A 15069-nucleotide genomic window follows, 5' to 3' on the forward strand; every position below is an offset into this window, starting at 1 on the left:
GGATAGTTTGGATTCACCAAATACACACATACAGAAACAAACTACCAAATTTAGCCAATTTAGTAACTCCCATCTTCTGCAAGCTAAAATGACTGATTTTGCCTATGGAGTTTGGTTGATTTGGAAAGTCGTTCTATAACGGTGGTTTCCCATCAGAAAAGGCAGTCTGATGGCGAGGTAAATCTGTGAAAATGTTCAAAATATACCATAAACTTACACTGATATTGAGTATTTTGTGTGGGGTTGTCTACAGCTTTACATTGCTTAGCTTCTATGCTGGTGCTTCTCCAAAGTGGGAATGTGCCAACCTCAATCTATTGTAAGTAATACACTGACCACAGATAAGTATGTGATACAACCCCACTTCAGATAATCTGAACTATTCCTTTAATGCCATGTATTATCTTGAAATGATACGCACCAGTTTAACTGTCTTCAAATCTCCAAGAAAGAACTCCAACAAGCACAATGCAGATATCTCTGTGCCTCTCTGAGTTTACGTTGTCTTTCTCTTTCAGGATTTCAGACTGACAGCTCCTCACTGTGATTACCTCCAGCCACTCTTCAAGATTCGAGATTTGGCTGTAAGTATCCTACCCAGCAGAGATATTATGTGTATGACTCGAGGCTCCGAGCCAATACCGTGTGAACTTAAAGGTTGTGAGATAGAAAGAGAACTGAGGGGAGGAGGATGAGGAGGAGATACTCCACTCCATCAGAGGAGTCCAGTGTCATTGCCGTGACCGTCCTCTTTAAGAGGAGACAGATCACTGCACATTGTTAGATGCCTCCATCCTCTGCAGCTCCCCTCTCAGAAATATCACCCATTCCTCGTCATTTGAGAAATCCAGCTTGCCTCCGCTCCTTTACTGTCCACTGAAGGCACGGCCCAGATGGCGGCCTGTCTACGGCTGGATGCTCTCTGAAACTGTCCAGTAATATAAAACTGTGATGAGCTGCAGGCTGAACCACTAATTGACCTGAAAGGAAAATTCTGTTGATTATCATTAATAGTTTGGTAGATATGAATCCCCCCTGCATGATAGAGCTATTTACACACTCTTAGACATAAAGGTGCCAACAAGAACCACAAAGGGTTCCTCAGTTTGTCCCCATAGAAAAACCCTTTTTGGGTTCTGTTAGAACCTTCTATAAAAGTTACGTATAGAACTTTTGTAGATGGTTCTACATAGAACCCAACATAAAGGGTTATACCTAAAACCATCAGTGAAAGTATCACTCAGAACCCGCGAGGGCAGGTTTTACAGAAAGCCAGAACCCTCTCTAGAGGGAAGGATTTTATCTACAACCCACTAAGGGGGTTCTACAGAGAACTTTTTTACACTCGATGGGTTTTCTCAAGAACACACTGAGGAGATTCTATGGAGAACCTTTTTATATTACAAAGGTTTTATCTAGAACACACTTGGTAGGGTCCAACAAACCGTTCTACATTATGGTACCAAAAACTCTTGATGAAACCTCAATGAAAAAAGGTTCTTTGGATGACAAGGCCTTTCAATGCAACTCTAAGTCTTACAAAGAACCCATAGCAAACCATTTAGCTTCAAAAAAGGGTTCTTCAGACGCAAATGGTTTGGTGTAGAACCTCAACCCTTCAGGAAGAACCCATGTGGAAGCCTTATTTCTAAGAGTGTACTTCATACTCGATGATTTCAGAGAAATCCCAGGATGAAATCAGTACAGTACTACAGTGTATGTAAACAGATACGGGGCCTTGCGTAATCACATGTTTTGGACTCCACTAGATGTCAGCATGAGTCGTCGTGTGTTGGGTTTTCCCCGTTCTCCCATCTGTTCTTAGAAAAGCTTAGCATGTGCCAGGGAGGAGGGAGCCCACTGCAGTGTGTAGTGAGTGGCAGAGGCGTGGTGAGGATGAAGGTGCAGCCCACTGTGAACAAGCATGATTTACTGTAGGATTGGCTCTTTGTGCGCCAGTCTCCATCATACCCTGCACACTCCAGCACTCAGCTGATTAATCAGAGTCATTTCCATGAGTGATGGAAGCTCCACTGCCTCGGGGGCTACAGAAAGCTAATAAACCCCAGCGGACAATAGCCACGCCTGGAAGGATGGTTACCGGCCGCTGCAGCTTTTATACTGGCTCTGTTACTACGGCCATCTGCCATTATTCAGCCCTCGCTGCCCTGTGTCAGCTTCATCGTTATTAACATTGATCAGCTCAACATCTACTGAATGAGAATTCATACCCTGGGGACTGGTGGTGCACAATTAGTTGTCTGAATATGCATCACCATTAGATGCCGTGGCTTTTAAATGCATAGTGATACAGACATATTTTTCCACTGCAAGTGGAGAAAGATACATAAATTCATCCTTATCTCTGGTTTAGAGCGAGGCACCGCAGGTGAATAACACAAAAAAAGAATCCTTCTATTCTGTCAGGATGAAACTTTAAATAATGAATAAGAACGCAACACAAAGATTTTCATATTCAAACTTTTTAAACCTAAATTGGCTGTTTTTTTGGTCACTTTGCCAGCCAAAATAAGCTGCAAACATGACACTGACATATTGCTATCCTTTGAGGAATATACAGGGATCTTGTTAGCAGACAGTCATCTATATCCAGCGGCGGGTTTGTAGCCTACATTACCATTCATTTGCAGCCATGTTTCTGGTCTCAGAATGAAACATTCACTGTTTTAGCTCCTGGGCTAAGAGCAGTGTGAAAGCCCTCACGGTCACCAGCCAGTCTAGTCGATAACTTTGTCTGAGCAGGTAGTGTAATGTGGGTTTTTGACAGCTTTTTTGCTGAAAAGAATTCCCTGCTGCAGCCAAAAATGATGCAAGAGGTGTAAGAATTAACCAAATATTTCAAAGTTTTTTTATTTGCATTTTGAGAATAAAGTCGAAATGTCAAGAATAAAGTTGCACTTTCAGCATCAGTTCCAGACATAAGAAATAAAAAATTAGAATAAAGTCAAAATGTCAAGAAAACAATTTCCAGAATAAAGTCCAAAAGGTACTTCACTTGACATTTCGACTTTATTCTCAGAATACAAAAAAAAGTCTTCCTCCTCTCATTTTTTCTTCTCATGCCTGTCCCTAATACTCTTTGTCTATATTCATAGTATATAGTGTTTTGTAGATACTTTTTTTCCCATGACATACTTTAACATTTCTATTTTTGACATTTTATGTAAAATATTTCAAAGTAATATCATAACAAGTGCAAATCATGAACTCTTTTATTTAAAAAACAACATGAGATGGCTTTGTACACAACTTTAGTTTAAGAAAAATGGTTTGTTCGCAACAAGGGTGATTAATTACCAGAGTACATTGCCAATTATTTTCTTGATTATTCATCTGGCTGATCTTCCAACAGTCCAAAACTGTTACTTTACACTTTACTTTACTTACTTTAATGTAAGGCAGGGAAATGTACCAAATTGTCACATTTTAGTAGCTGGAACCAGTAAAAAAAAAAAAATAAATAAATAAATATATATATATATATAAGAATATTGCCTTCATTATTGCTGAAGAAACTATTTTATGGTACTCTTGGTGTTATAAATTTAATGACTTTATTGTCATCACACAAGTAAAATGAAATTGCAATTGCATCAATTTTAGATGGTGGATTTGTATTTAAGCCCTATGCATATTCACAAGGAGTAAAGAACGAATATGACAGCTATGAGTTAATCTCTCAGTGATAAAAAGTACAAAATATAAGAACTGTAAAATAAATTTAAAATAAAATGAGCTACAAAATTACAACTAACAAAGTTGTAAAAGCATTTATATATACATGTAAGATGTGGTGTGACAGATATTGGTTGATGTTGAGGTGTTGACTGACATGTAATGTGTAGAAATATTGCTCTGAGTCAGTGATCTAAAGTGACGAGCAGGAAAATATTGCTCCAAGACTTTAGTGAGAGGGGCACAAAGCCGCTGCGTCCATGTGTGCCTCCATCTTGACTCTTATGATGTAGAATATAAACAGTTAGATTACAATCTATGAAACTACAGTTGTTATTGAAAGAGATATGATCTCAAAATTTGTCCTAAATTGTTGTTTTTACCTTCAGTATCCCTTCAATGTTCAATCAGTGGCAATAACACGAATTGTAGCAGTACACATTACAGACTTGTTTCCCTTTCACTCTGCCAGATCTAAAATGGACCAACGCAATGAAACGCAAAGTATTGCATTGTCGCACCTCCTCACATCTGCACCAACAGACCCCAGCAGCACAGACACAGAGCCAGATCTAATCCCTGACTGCCTGCCACAGTGTTACATTTCCACGCATGCATGAAGGCAGCATTCACTACAAAGATCTGGAGATCGGGGGAGCGACATCTATGCTTCCCTGCCTCTTGTTTACAAGCCACGGCAGACGTATATCTTGAGACTTCACTTGATAAAAAAAGAAACTCTAGATGCTGTCGTATGTTGGCGCATGTGGTCGGTATCTTTTTTATGCAAATGTTTTTTGTTCTTGTGTCACTGCCGTAGAAAAGAAGCATCACAGCCGTTTTTTTTTCTGTCGTTCTTCCTGTGTTCTTCTGTGAAATATCTCATCTGTCTCTGAAATCCTTGTTAAAACACAACCGTGTGGCTTAAATCCTTGCACAGAAAAACACATGGTGTTACATGTGATGTTGTAGAAAAGGCTGCATTTTAATGGTTTCCCATAGTCATTGACTGGCTTTCCTACACAGCTGTAAGCTCCATGCAGTTAGTCTGCACAACACGCACGCCTTATTAAATATGTATTCTAAGTTGCACTGAATCTCTCTGGAGACTTGGCCTGTTTAGTTCAAAGTGAGGTCTGATGGAGCTTTTTCTTTTTACTCAATGAAATCATGCTGATGATGACTCGATTATTAGCGCATGTGGTGTCTGCTGTCGGTGGCAGCAGTAGTCGGCGGTATAAAACTATGATAAGACCATTCGTATCTGTCATCTGCTGCTACAAATCATTATTTATGCTTCAGTGTTTCATGTCACATGGGAGAGGTGCCAGCGTCGCTCACCATGGGTTTGCCCAGCATGCTATGAATCTTGTTTGGATCAATATCCTGTTCCCACTCAGACACTGAATCAGACCTGCCAGGGTTTCAGGGCACTGGGCTGTAAGATAGCTCGTACAGTGTGGATTGACGCTTTCATAGATTCAATAGCAAGGCCTAAATGTCACACCAGATTGTTGATGAGGAGGGAATATAAACTACTGGGCTGCTTTATTTAGTCCAAATCTCAGTGGAAGGCTGACATTTTACTTTCACCCTCCGCAAAACAATATGGAGGCGGGGATATGCAGAGCTGAAACAGCCACATTCCAGGTTTGTTTGTATCTCTGCAATCTTAAAGGTGATATTTTCTATTTCTTTGTGTTGTAAATTAATCCCTTGTAACAAAAGTGCTGTTGCCCAGCTCGGGCAGCTTTGTCCCTGGGTCAGCTCCATTCACCTCAAGACAAATCAAGTAAGAACACCTCAAGTGACCAGTTTCCAGAGGGCTGGTTGTTGCTGCTGGTCTGACTGTGACTGTGTGTATAACCTGACTTACATCATTGTACTGGTCTGATAACCACAGTTCTTGTATTTTCTTTCTTCAAATGGGGAGAGACTGTTTTCGGTTGTGTTTTGAACTCTTTATCAAGGAGCACTGAGTATTTTGTGTCTTTTAGGGACTGAGAGATGCACTCCTGCATTCTATCTAATGGCCTGCAGGGGCAAAAAGTGTGTAAGCTAATATGAAAACGACCTTACCTCTCACTTGATTTATCACTTCTGCAGTTTCCTAATGAGTTTATAGTTTCAGGCGCTAGTTTCAAGTCTTCTTCTACACAGCTTGATGTCAATTATGATCCCACTTAGAGTAAAATAGATGATAAAGTAGGGTATGTTTAGGGCATGACAACCTTGTGATTGACAAGTCGCTACCACATCGTGTCCGTGGGATCCCAATCAGAGCCAAACAAGACAAAGGTGTAACAATGAATCCTCCCCAAATCCAGCCTCTTGCCTAAAAACCCAGGATGGCGACGGCCACATCAAGGTTGATTTTCAATCCTCATAGTGTTTTGTTTATTGTAAAAGAAATGCCTCTGTTCTCTCTGTGTTATACACTCTAATGATTGAAAAGCAAAGTTGTGTTGATTGTCTCCTTTTGCTACAAACATCTACTTTATTTTAAGACATTGGCTGATATTTTGTTGATGTGTGCAACTAGACGACTCTTGTCAGGATATCTCCTGGCTCGCACTCCGTAAAATGAAAATAAAAACAAAAATAGGTGCACACAAACGCTGTCAAAGCCTAATTCAGCTTATTCCTCTGTGATGTAGACCACCATATTTGCCAAAAAAAAAAAAAACTATTAAAAACAAATCAGAGAGCCGCACTGTTGTAATAGGTGACATGCTCCCTCATTACGATGAATGTGGGCACTGTCTGTTTGAGTCAGTCCTACGCACACTGTCCAGGTGCAGTTAAATACTTGAACCAAATGTGTGTCAATCTGCAGCAGAAAATAGTCCTCTATAAATGCACCGTTTACTCCAGTTTGAATAATGTTTGGGGATGGGAATCTCTCTGCACCTCATGATTCGATTCTGACTCAGAGGGCTGTGAAGCATTTTTAAAACAATTATTGATGCAGTACATTATTTCATTATTTCATCGCATTGTTTATGTCACTATTATCTAGTTTTAAAACAGCATATTTATAATGATCCATAATTAACTTTAGTTAAACACAACTTGCATGCAGTGGTAGTGGCTCTTGTCCAGGTCGCTTTTCCCTTCAACTTCATAGAAGCCAAAATGCTTCCGTACACTTGCTTTTGAGCCAAAGTTTTGGTTGGCTTGTATCCATCTGCAGTCCCTCATGCTCGGCCATATGCTCAAAAAAGCATCAGGGTTTATATCACTGACTTCTCTGCATAGATTTGTGATCTTTCAAGAAAGAATTGGGATGCATTTAAGAATCGATTTCCCACCCCACCCCTGGTAGTGTTTGCCAAAAAACTACAATGCCCAACTTTTTCAGGAAATGAGACAGCTTTTTTTAATGCACCTATATGTATATATATGTGACCATTCTTTGTTTTAAGCAAGAGGAAATGAGCTTGGTGCCACAGACAGAGTAGGGAAGTAGGAAAGTATTGCAGCACATATTTCTGGTATTTTATGTTTTCCTGGGATTTGTACTAAATGTACAGAGCTGTGCTTGTGTCATGTTTCTTAATGTGAGTATTATTATGGCAGCTTCACCTCCTCTATAATTACCAGATCACTTCTAATCCCAAACCAGCAACTATACATTAATGCCTCAACCCAGCGCTGAGAAATGGCATCGCCACAGACGGGGGAACAAATTACATTCCACTCTCTCCGGTTGTGTGTTTTGAAATTACAAAAAGCCATCTCTCCGTCTCTCCCTTCCATTTTCACTGATTGAGACTTTATTGATTTCTTGTTCAAGTGCTCATTGCTGGCCAATGAGGAGGGTGATTCACTTAGGGGACGATGATAATTCTCGGTGACACACGGTAATACCCGAAGGGCTCCAAACTGTCTGGTTCAGCGTTGGTGTTAAGCGAAAAGAGTGCGTCACAGCTTGTCATTAAACAAGCTGATTTACACAGTAATGTGCCTACAGTAAGGAAAAAGGGGGCTGGGTGGTCCGCTCTGAGAAATAAAGATGACAACCTACAACCATATAGGGTTCTTTAGCTTGTCCCCATAGGAGAACCCTTTTTGGTTGCTGGTAGAACCTTTTATAAGGTTTCCACTCTGAACCCTATCAGAGAGCTTAACGTAAACGGTCATACCTAGAACCATCTGTGAAAGGTTTCATCCCGAATTTCCTATGAGAGGTTCTATAAAGAAGCCTTCTATTGTGTAATGGTTCTGCCCAGAACCCTCTCTGGGGTTTCGATCGGGAACCTGTCCTTACAGGAATGAACCCAGCAGCTTCTATAGAGAACCCTTTCGTATTCCAAAGGTTCTATCAAGATCCCAACCAAGGGGTTCTACCAGAAACATTTTTATATTTGAAGTGTTTTATCTCAAGCTCATTCCGGGGGTTCTATTGAGAACCTGTTTATAGTCCAAGGGTTTTATCCCGAACACACTCACAGGGTTCTACTGAGAATCCTTTCATATCACAAGAGTCTTATCTAGAACACACTCACAGAGTTCTATCAAGAACACTTTTATATTCCAAGGGTTTTATCTAGAATCCTAGGGGGTTCTACCAACAACCCTTTTATATTATGGTACAAAGAACCCTTGATGACTTTTTCCTTCCAAAAAGCGTTCTTTGGATGAAAAGGGTTTGAAATGGAACCCATGGTCTTACAAAGACCCCTTGATGAGCCTTTTCTTCAAGGAGCAAATTGTTCTTGTTAGAACCCAAGCCCTTCAGGAAGAGCCCTTTTGGAACCGTTATTTCTAAGAGTGTATAGCTGATGATTAAGCAAGTATTTGAACTGTGATTTTTTTTTACACTCAGACTTCTCATTAGTAAGTTTCAAGTGCTCTTATAAAACAGTGTGACAAAGACAAAAATGTTTTTAAATCATACAAATAACTCACAGGTTGGTACAAGCTCGTACGCACCCTGCCAGTCTCTGTGCCATTGTCGTAGGATTAAAATCTTCCTTGATGACAGTGGGAGTGGTGCAAGTCCAAAGACATAATTCAGATAAATGGATGGAGATTGCAAGAGCGAAAGAGACTCAGCAGCAGACTACTGCTGCGGTAAGCACACTGCAAATGACAAGCTTGTCTTCGTCCTATTATCTAGAGGTCTCATCTACAGTATGTCATTTCCCCCCCCATTTATTTATTTACATCCACTCTTTTTTGTCATGCAGTTGCAGCCTCGTGAGCTCAGGAACATATCTGTAGTCCCTCCACCCCCCCCCACACCCAAGCAAAGCAGCGGTGCTCGGAGGGGTGTGGGGTCGGACAGTGTAAGAGCACACGGTTGCTTTTGGATTGCCCTCATGTGTTGGACCGGGGGCACATATTGCTGCATACAGCACCTTGTGAGCAGCATCGCAAATCAGCCAGCTGAGTAGTGAGAGCCAGAGTGGACGGGAGAGAGATGGAAGATGGAGAGGAAAGCGAAGGGGGAAAAAGGGGAGGGGAGGGGGATCCTTTCAGTGACAGAGATAGAAAGAGTGGAGGGAGGAGGAGGAGGAGGAGGAGGAGGGGATTGAGAGAAACAGAGGTGGGGGTAGTCACCGAGAGAATGAGTGAGCGTGTGTGTGAATGTGAGTGTGTGTGTGTGGGAGAACAAGTAGTGCTGCAGTGGAAACAGTGCGAAGAGGACTGCAGTTTCTGGTGCTGATGGGAGAGCGGTCGAGGGACGTTATTAAGGCATTGTAACATTAACCCTAAGTGCCTCTTTGGTGAATGGGTTAGCCTGTTGTGGAGAACAGGATTACGGAATTACGGTAGTGCTGGTAAGGGTGTATTTCAACTCTCTTCTCAGCAGTGCTTGAACACATCCTTTGAGGGAATCTGGGATGGAGTTAAAGGCGTTTTAAGGCTGCTGTTTGTGACTTTCCTATTTGCTGCTTTTACCATGATGCAGGTGCTGCTGTGTGCATGTTACTTCCTGATGCATGTGCTCCCAAACTTTAATTCGTTCGCCGTCGTGAAGGGAATACTGAACATCCTCCGGGTCCTGATCTGCCCCCGGATCCGGCTATGGATCTTCATGCAATTTGTGTGCAATCTGTTATGGTTCCACATCAGGGGCACCGTGTGTTTTTTTTTTTTTAGAAGAGAGGTGGGGGTGCAGCTCTGGATGTAGATTATTCTCATTGATCATGCCTCATTTAGCTTGCCTGGTGGGTGTAGTACCTCTTTTCCTGGAGAGTGTCCAGGAGGCTGCCCTGCTGACAGATGCTGTAGCCACACCACCACCTCTCGCGCGACCCTCCCTGAAACACTGAGAAACAAACATGTGGAGCCAAAAAAAAATCCACCAAGATACCTCAGGTTACTGTATTGTATCCAAAATTTAACAGAAGACACAAGGCACGGTGCTCTTTTATCTTTAGTCAGACATAAAAGGAGGCTGACAGTTGTGCTGAGGAGTACAGAGAGTGGAGAGGGTGGGGATTTTATAAAGTGCTGCAGGATGCTCTTTTTTTCTGCTGTCTCTCATGGGACATATAGCACAGGCAGCACCGAGGTGACAGCACCAAGGACAAAACCTATCATGGGCTCTGATTGTACCTCTTACTTTCTGTTAATGCTGACTCTTGCAAGGTCTGCATGATTAGCACAACAGAGTTTTTATTACATCCAATTTAATTCCAATTCATTAAAACAGACTATGAATAGATTTGGGTATTATTTTTGAAGTGTTATTGAGAGCCTGAGGTTTTTAGTCCAGTGTGAACCAAAACAAATCCAAATATAACACAGTTCTCACAAAGAGAATTATTTATTCTTCTCTCTTCGTGTCCCAAAGTAACATCCTGAAAAATAAACCAGGTTTATTCTGGTACAGTCTAATTATCAGAGGCAGTCAATGACTTGTGTTTGAAGTGGTCACATGATCACTCAGGTTTCATGAGTGTAGTAAACAAACAGTGTGGAGGATGTGCAGGATCATATTATATGTATATACAGCTGGGTATCCACTCTACCTGCGTCCGTGTTTACTGTACTCCTGCAATATCCTGAGTGCAGGAGGAGACTGTTTGATACTGAGCATGCTCCTGACGGTTCTTTTTTTGTCAGGCTCTAAAACATTCAGGCAGGCTCATTAAGTCCGTACCTCAGGCGGCCGCTCCCATTGGCTCTCACACTGAGAAATACTCTCCGAGTCTCTCATACATAACCAGAAAAATGAGAGGACGCTTTGAAGTTCACCAATCTTATTGCTTTTTTTTTTTTTTTCTGTTGGCTCCCTCCAAGAAGGCAGCTGGTGCCCGGATGCTGGAACTGCTCAAAGAGGAGAAAATAAAAGAGGCTTATTCTAAATGTGTAGCTTCCTAGAGTGTGTTGCTTGAGTGGGTGGGTGTGCCCTCTTGCACCCACATCACCCTTGGTTTCATACTTCCTGCTGCATCATTAGGTTGAAATATATCTTTTCTGATTATATTTTAAAGGGATAGTTCGGATTATTTGAAGTGTTGTTGTATGAGGTAGTTTGGAAAAGCAAAGAAGAGCACCTGCACGGACGCTGAGTAATGTACAACTGTGGACGGCCTTAAACAAAGGCCCATCTCAGAAAAATCAATATCAGTTTAAGTGTGTGCCATATTTAGAATATTTTCATAGCTTAATCTAACCGTCAGGCAGCATTTTCAAATGGGAAATCATCATTGCATAAGACAAATATCATTATCTTTTGCTCAGCTAGACTTGAAATTAGTAATTTTATGTCGCAGAACATGGGAGTAACTGGTCTGTTGCTGCCATGATCAGTCAGTTTGTGTTATTGCGTGATTTGTGTGTTTTAAAGGGTTGGTATTGATTCACCAAAGTCACACAATAACACAAAGAAACTAAGCGGTCAAGGCAGCAGTAGACCAGCAACTCTTGTCTTCTGTGAGGTAAAATGATTGATTTTGCCAGTGGAGTCTGGGTGAGCAAGAGAGAGCAAACTTTGGTTTATGTAACAGTAGTCTGACTCACCATAGTGGTGACAATATCTGCGCTTTCAAAGTCCCTGGGAAACAAGAAAAACCACCAAGCTGCAATGTACACATTGAAACCTGATGGTCTAAACATTAAGCTAGCAGCTGTAACCTTTTCTTTTGCAGTGATGTAGTCATTTTAATGCCAGACGTTGCCTCCTGATGTGCAAATGTTCCACCAAAACAAGTTCTGCCTTGACAAAATTTTGCAGCAGCGTCGTCATTGCATCCTGGGCTTAGTGCCGCCCAAGACGTTTGTGATTGGTTTAAAGAAATGCATACAAGGCAGGGCATTCATTCCCCTAAAGCAGAATGTGCATGTGTTGGAGCCAGACCTTTCTCTAGCGCTGAGTGCTGTGGCGAAGGGTCATGCTATGCAAGACTAATGTAGCGGTGGTTTCCTGCTGGAAAAGGCTGTCTGACAGCGAGGTAAAGCCAGTGGTCTAAGGTAGTTATGATTGGTCCCAGTGCACACTAGTTACCACACACACGTTGCTCTCCTAACGCTGCCTGCAGCATGGCTGTTGACACACCACGGATGTTGATGCATTGCTGCAGTGCTCAGCTTGTAAGTGTGGACAGATTTTGCATCTAAAAAACAATAACTAAACCATTTATGTATCGTCTCATCAAATTATCCCACAGACTTGCAATTGGACAATATCAACATATAACTCAGCAATCACCATTACATATGTATTTATGACAAAAATACCAAAGAAAAATAGAAATTATTCATTTAGTTGAATATTTTTTAGTCATAGCTTTTATAGTTTATGTGAAATAAGCATATGATTTTGAAGTGTGTTATAGATTGCTACTGACTATTTTACCTAAAAAAAAAAAACAAAGAGAGAAAATCATGACAGAGATGGATTTGCCTTTTGGAAGACATATAGAGCAAAAAGTAGAATTTTTTAATAAAATGTGAGTTCTTTGAGCACAGGTGCATTTCTGAGGTGGTCATATGAATCATTTTCAAGGGGCTGCTCTCCGCCCACTCTCTCTAAGGGCCCCCCACATCCCATAGGCGCCAGTGCAACTGCACTATCTGTACTGTCTATATTTACACCCCTGGCGCCCCAGTGGAAATATTCTAAATATGGCATACACTTAAACTGATATTGATTTTTTAAAGATGAGCCTTTTTTTTAAAGAGGCTAAAATACGTTATGCCGCTGACCCTTAGCGTCATCCACTTGTACTCCTGCTGCTTCCCCAAACTGAGGGCATGCAGATCACCATCTACTGTAGGTAATACACTGACTATCAATAAGTGCCTCATCATCACTTCAAATAATTTAAACCATCCCTTTAAAGTATTTTTCAAGCAGAAATATGTTCAAAATGACCAACCTTTGGACTGTGAGAATGAGTCAGTGATTTTGCCCCTGACACATTAGCACATTAACTATCACTGCGATTGCTCAGCCGCTGTCAGCTTCTCACTCCAGGTGAGAGCTGAGTCTTCCCAGTCCTGGCCTCAGCCCAGGCCCATTTGATGGTGTGTTGCTGGCAGGCGATGGCAGAGAGCGTCAGTGTTAAACGGTCAGGCACTGTCACTAGTCGCAGCATCCTGCTGCGCTGACGGGGCATTTTCACCACTCTTTAATCTTTAGAGGGAGAAAAACATGGCAATTTTTGTTGTGAGACCTCGAGCAGCGTTTTTTTTTTTTCCTTCACCCACCGCCTCTTGGAGGAAAGGATTTGTGATGGTCACAGAGAGCATAACAGAGCAGGGCAACACTTTGCTGTAGAGAATCAGTGAAATTATTTTCAATGTGTTTCATCATACTGGAGATGTTTTATGTAACGCCTACAATGTTACAGCAAAACCTTTGAATTTACAATGAGATTTTCTCTTTATGAAGTCAGAAATATATAGTTTGACATGTGGGGAAATACACTTGCTTGCTTTCTGGAAAGAGAGCTGGATGAAAAAATCGATACCACTCTCATGTCTATACTACCAGCAGCCGGTGGTGGAAGAAGTATTCAGATCCTTATGAATTATTATGAAAATACTCGACTAATACCAAAATTCCTGTATGCAAGACTTAAATAGAAGAATGTAAGTATCATCAGCAAAATTTACTTCACGTATGAAAAGTAAAAGTACTCATTGTGCAGTAAAATGCTCCCTGTCAGTGTTTTACTATCACAAATGTTTTCAGATTAATATTAATGCTAAATTAATGTGTGTGTGGTTTGTATGTATTGTAACTAGTTTGTATGCTGTTGAGTAGTTTAATCTACAGCAATTCATCATAGTATATAAGATCATCATATGTTTGTAGTGTTGCTGTCCGGTGAAAACCACAGATCTCTAATTAGTCTTTTTGTGACATCATGATGTCACAAAACCAGCCCTTTTGTCAACTTTGTGGCAATGCTTTTTCCAGCTAATCCAAAAGGGCGTTTAAAGGTGAACTACTCAGGGTTTTCCCCACAAAAATTCACATTCAAAATCAACCATTGTGGAGAGACATGATTTTCACTGGACAAGAAGGATATAAAAAACTAAAATCTGAAAAGTAACTAGTAAAATGTAGTAGTGTGGGAATACTCACGTAAAGTACAAGTACCTCAAGTTTGTACTTAAAGCTATAATATGTAACATTTTGACCTTAAAATGTCAAAAAGCTCTAGACATATGTCAAATATTTTGTTGAGTTATGTTGTTTAACTGTGAAGACAACATCTCCCATGATCCCACACTACTTCACATTGACATCAAACTACATCTTTTGTCATTGTTTTAATGTGAGAGAGACCCTTACCTGCAGCAGGTACATATTGTATATTTAAGTTCAGTACTGAACGTGAGTAAATGTACTTAGTTACTTTGCCCCACTGCCAGCCGCTGGTTCGCTTAGTTTAGCACAAAGACTGGAGACAGGAGGAATCAGCGAGCATCTCTCTGTCCAACAGTAACAAAATCCACCAACCAGCACAAGATACAATATTTTATCTCATTTGTTAAGTCGGTACAAAAACAATGTTTAACAATGACTCATCCCTAATCAGTTGATGACTAATCATCGGTTTTCGAGGATTATGTGCCAGACCATTTCCTGGCTGGGACCAGCAACTTCCTGGAGTCTCTGCTGGTTGCCTTGCAACTGAAGAAGACATAGAAATAGTGTGGTGCACAAACCACATTAAATTGTCATTTTCACACATCTGTTTTTGTACAGAATCAAACAAGATTTAACGTGTTAATTGGTTTTCAGCTTTTCAGGTGCTGTTTAGTAGATTTATTTATGAACTTCGGACAAAGCCAAGCTAGCTGTTTCTTGACTTTTCGTCAAGCTAAGCTAACTGGTTACTGGTTGTATCTTAATATTTAATGGAAAAATGTGAGAATGGAGTCAATCTTCTATTCTGACTCCCC

The 15069-nt window shown here is 40.9% G+C and overlaps 1 protein-coding gene across 5 annotated transcripts in view; it reads left to right on the plus strand.

Moving 5' to 3' along the window:
- Window positions 1-15069, plus strand: part of LOC146324943 (synaptotagmin-2-like) — a 91962-nt gene that overhangs the window by 46826 nt on the left and 30067 nt on the right. For 4 of the 5 annotated variants that reach the window (XM_084720603.1, XM_084720602.1, XM_084720607.1 and 1 more), the window contains one exon: window positions 519-584. The gene's annotated coding sequence lies outside the window, so the exon portion shown is untranslated. Of the gene's footprint in view, window positions 1-518; window positions 585-9294; window positions 9483-15069 lie in introns of those variants that run through there. The other variant, XM_084720606.1, reaches the window with a different exon arrangement.

The sequence above is a fragment of the Lutjanus erythropterus genome, chromosome 6 (genome assembly GCF_056507025.1).
Source record: "Lutjanus erythropterus isolate fLutEry1 chromosome 6, fLutEry1.hap2, whole genome shotgun sequence".
Lineage (NCBI taxonomy): Eukaryota > Metazoa > Chordata > Actinopteri > Lutjaniformes > Lutjanidae > Lutjanus > Lutjanus erythropterus.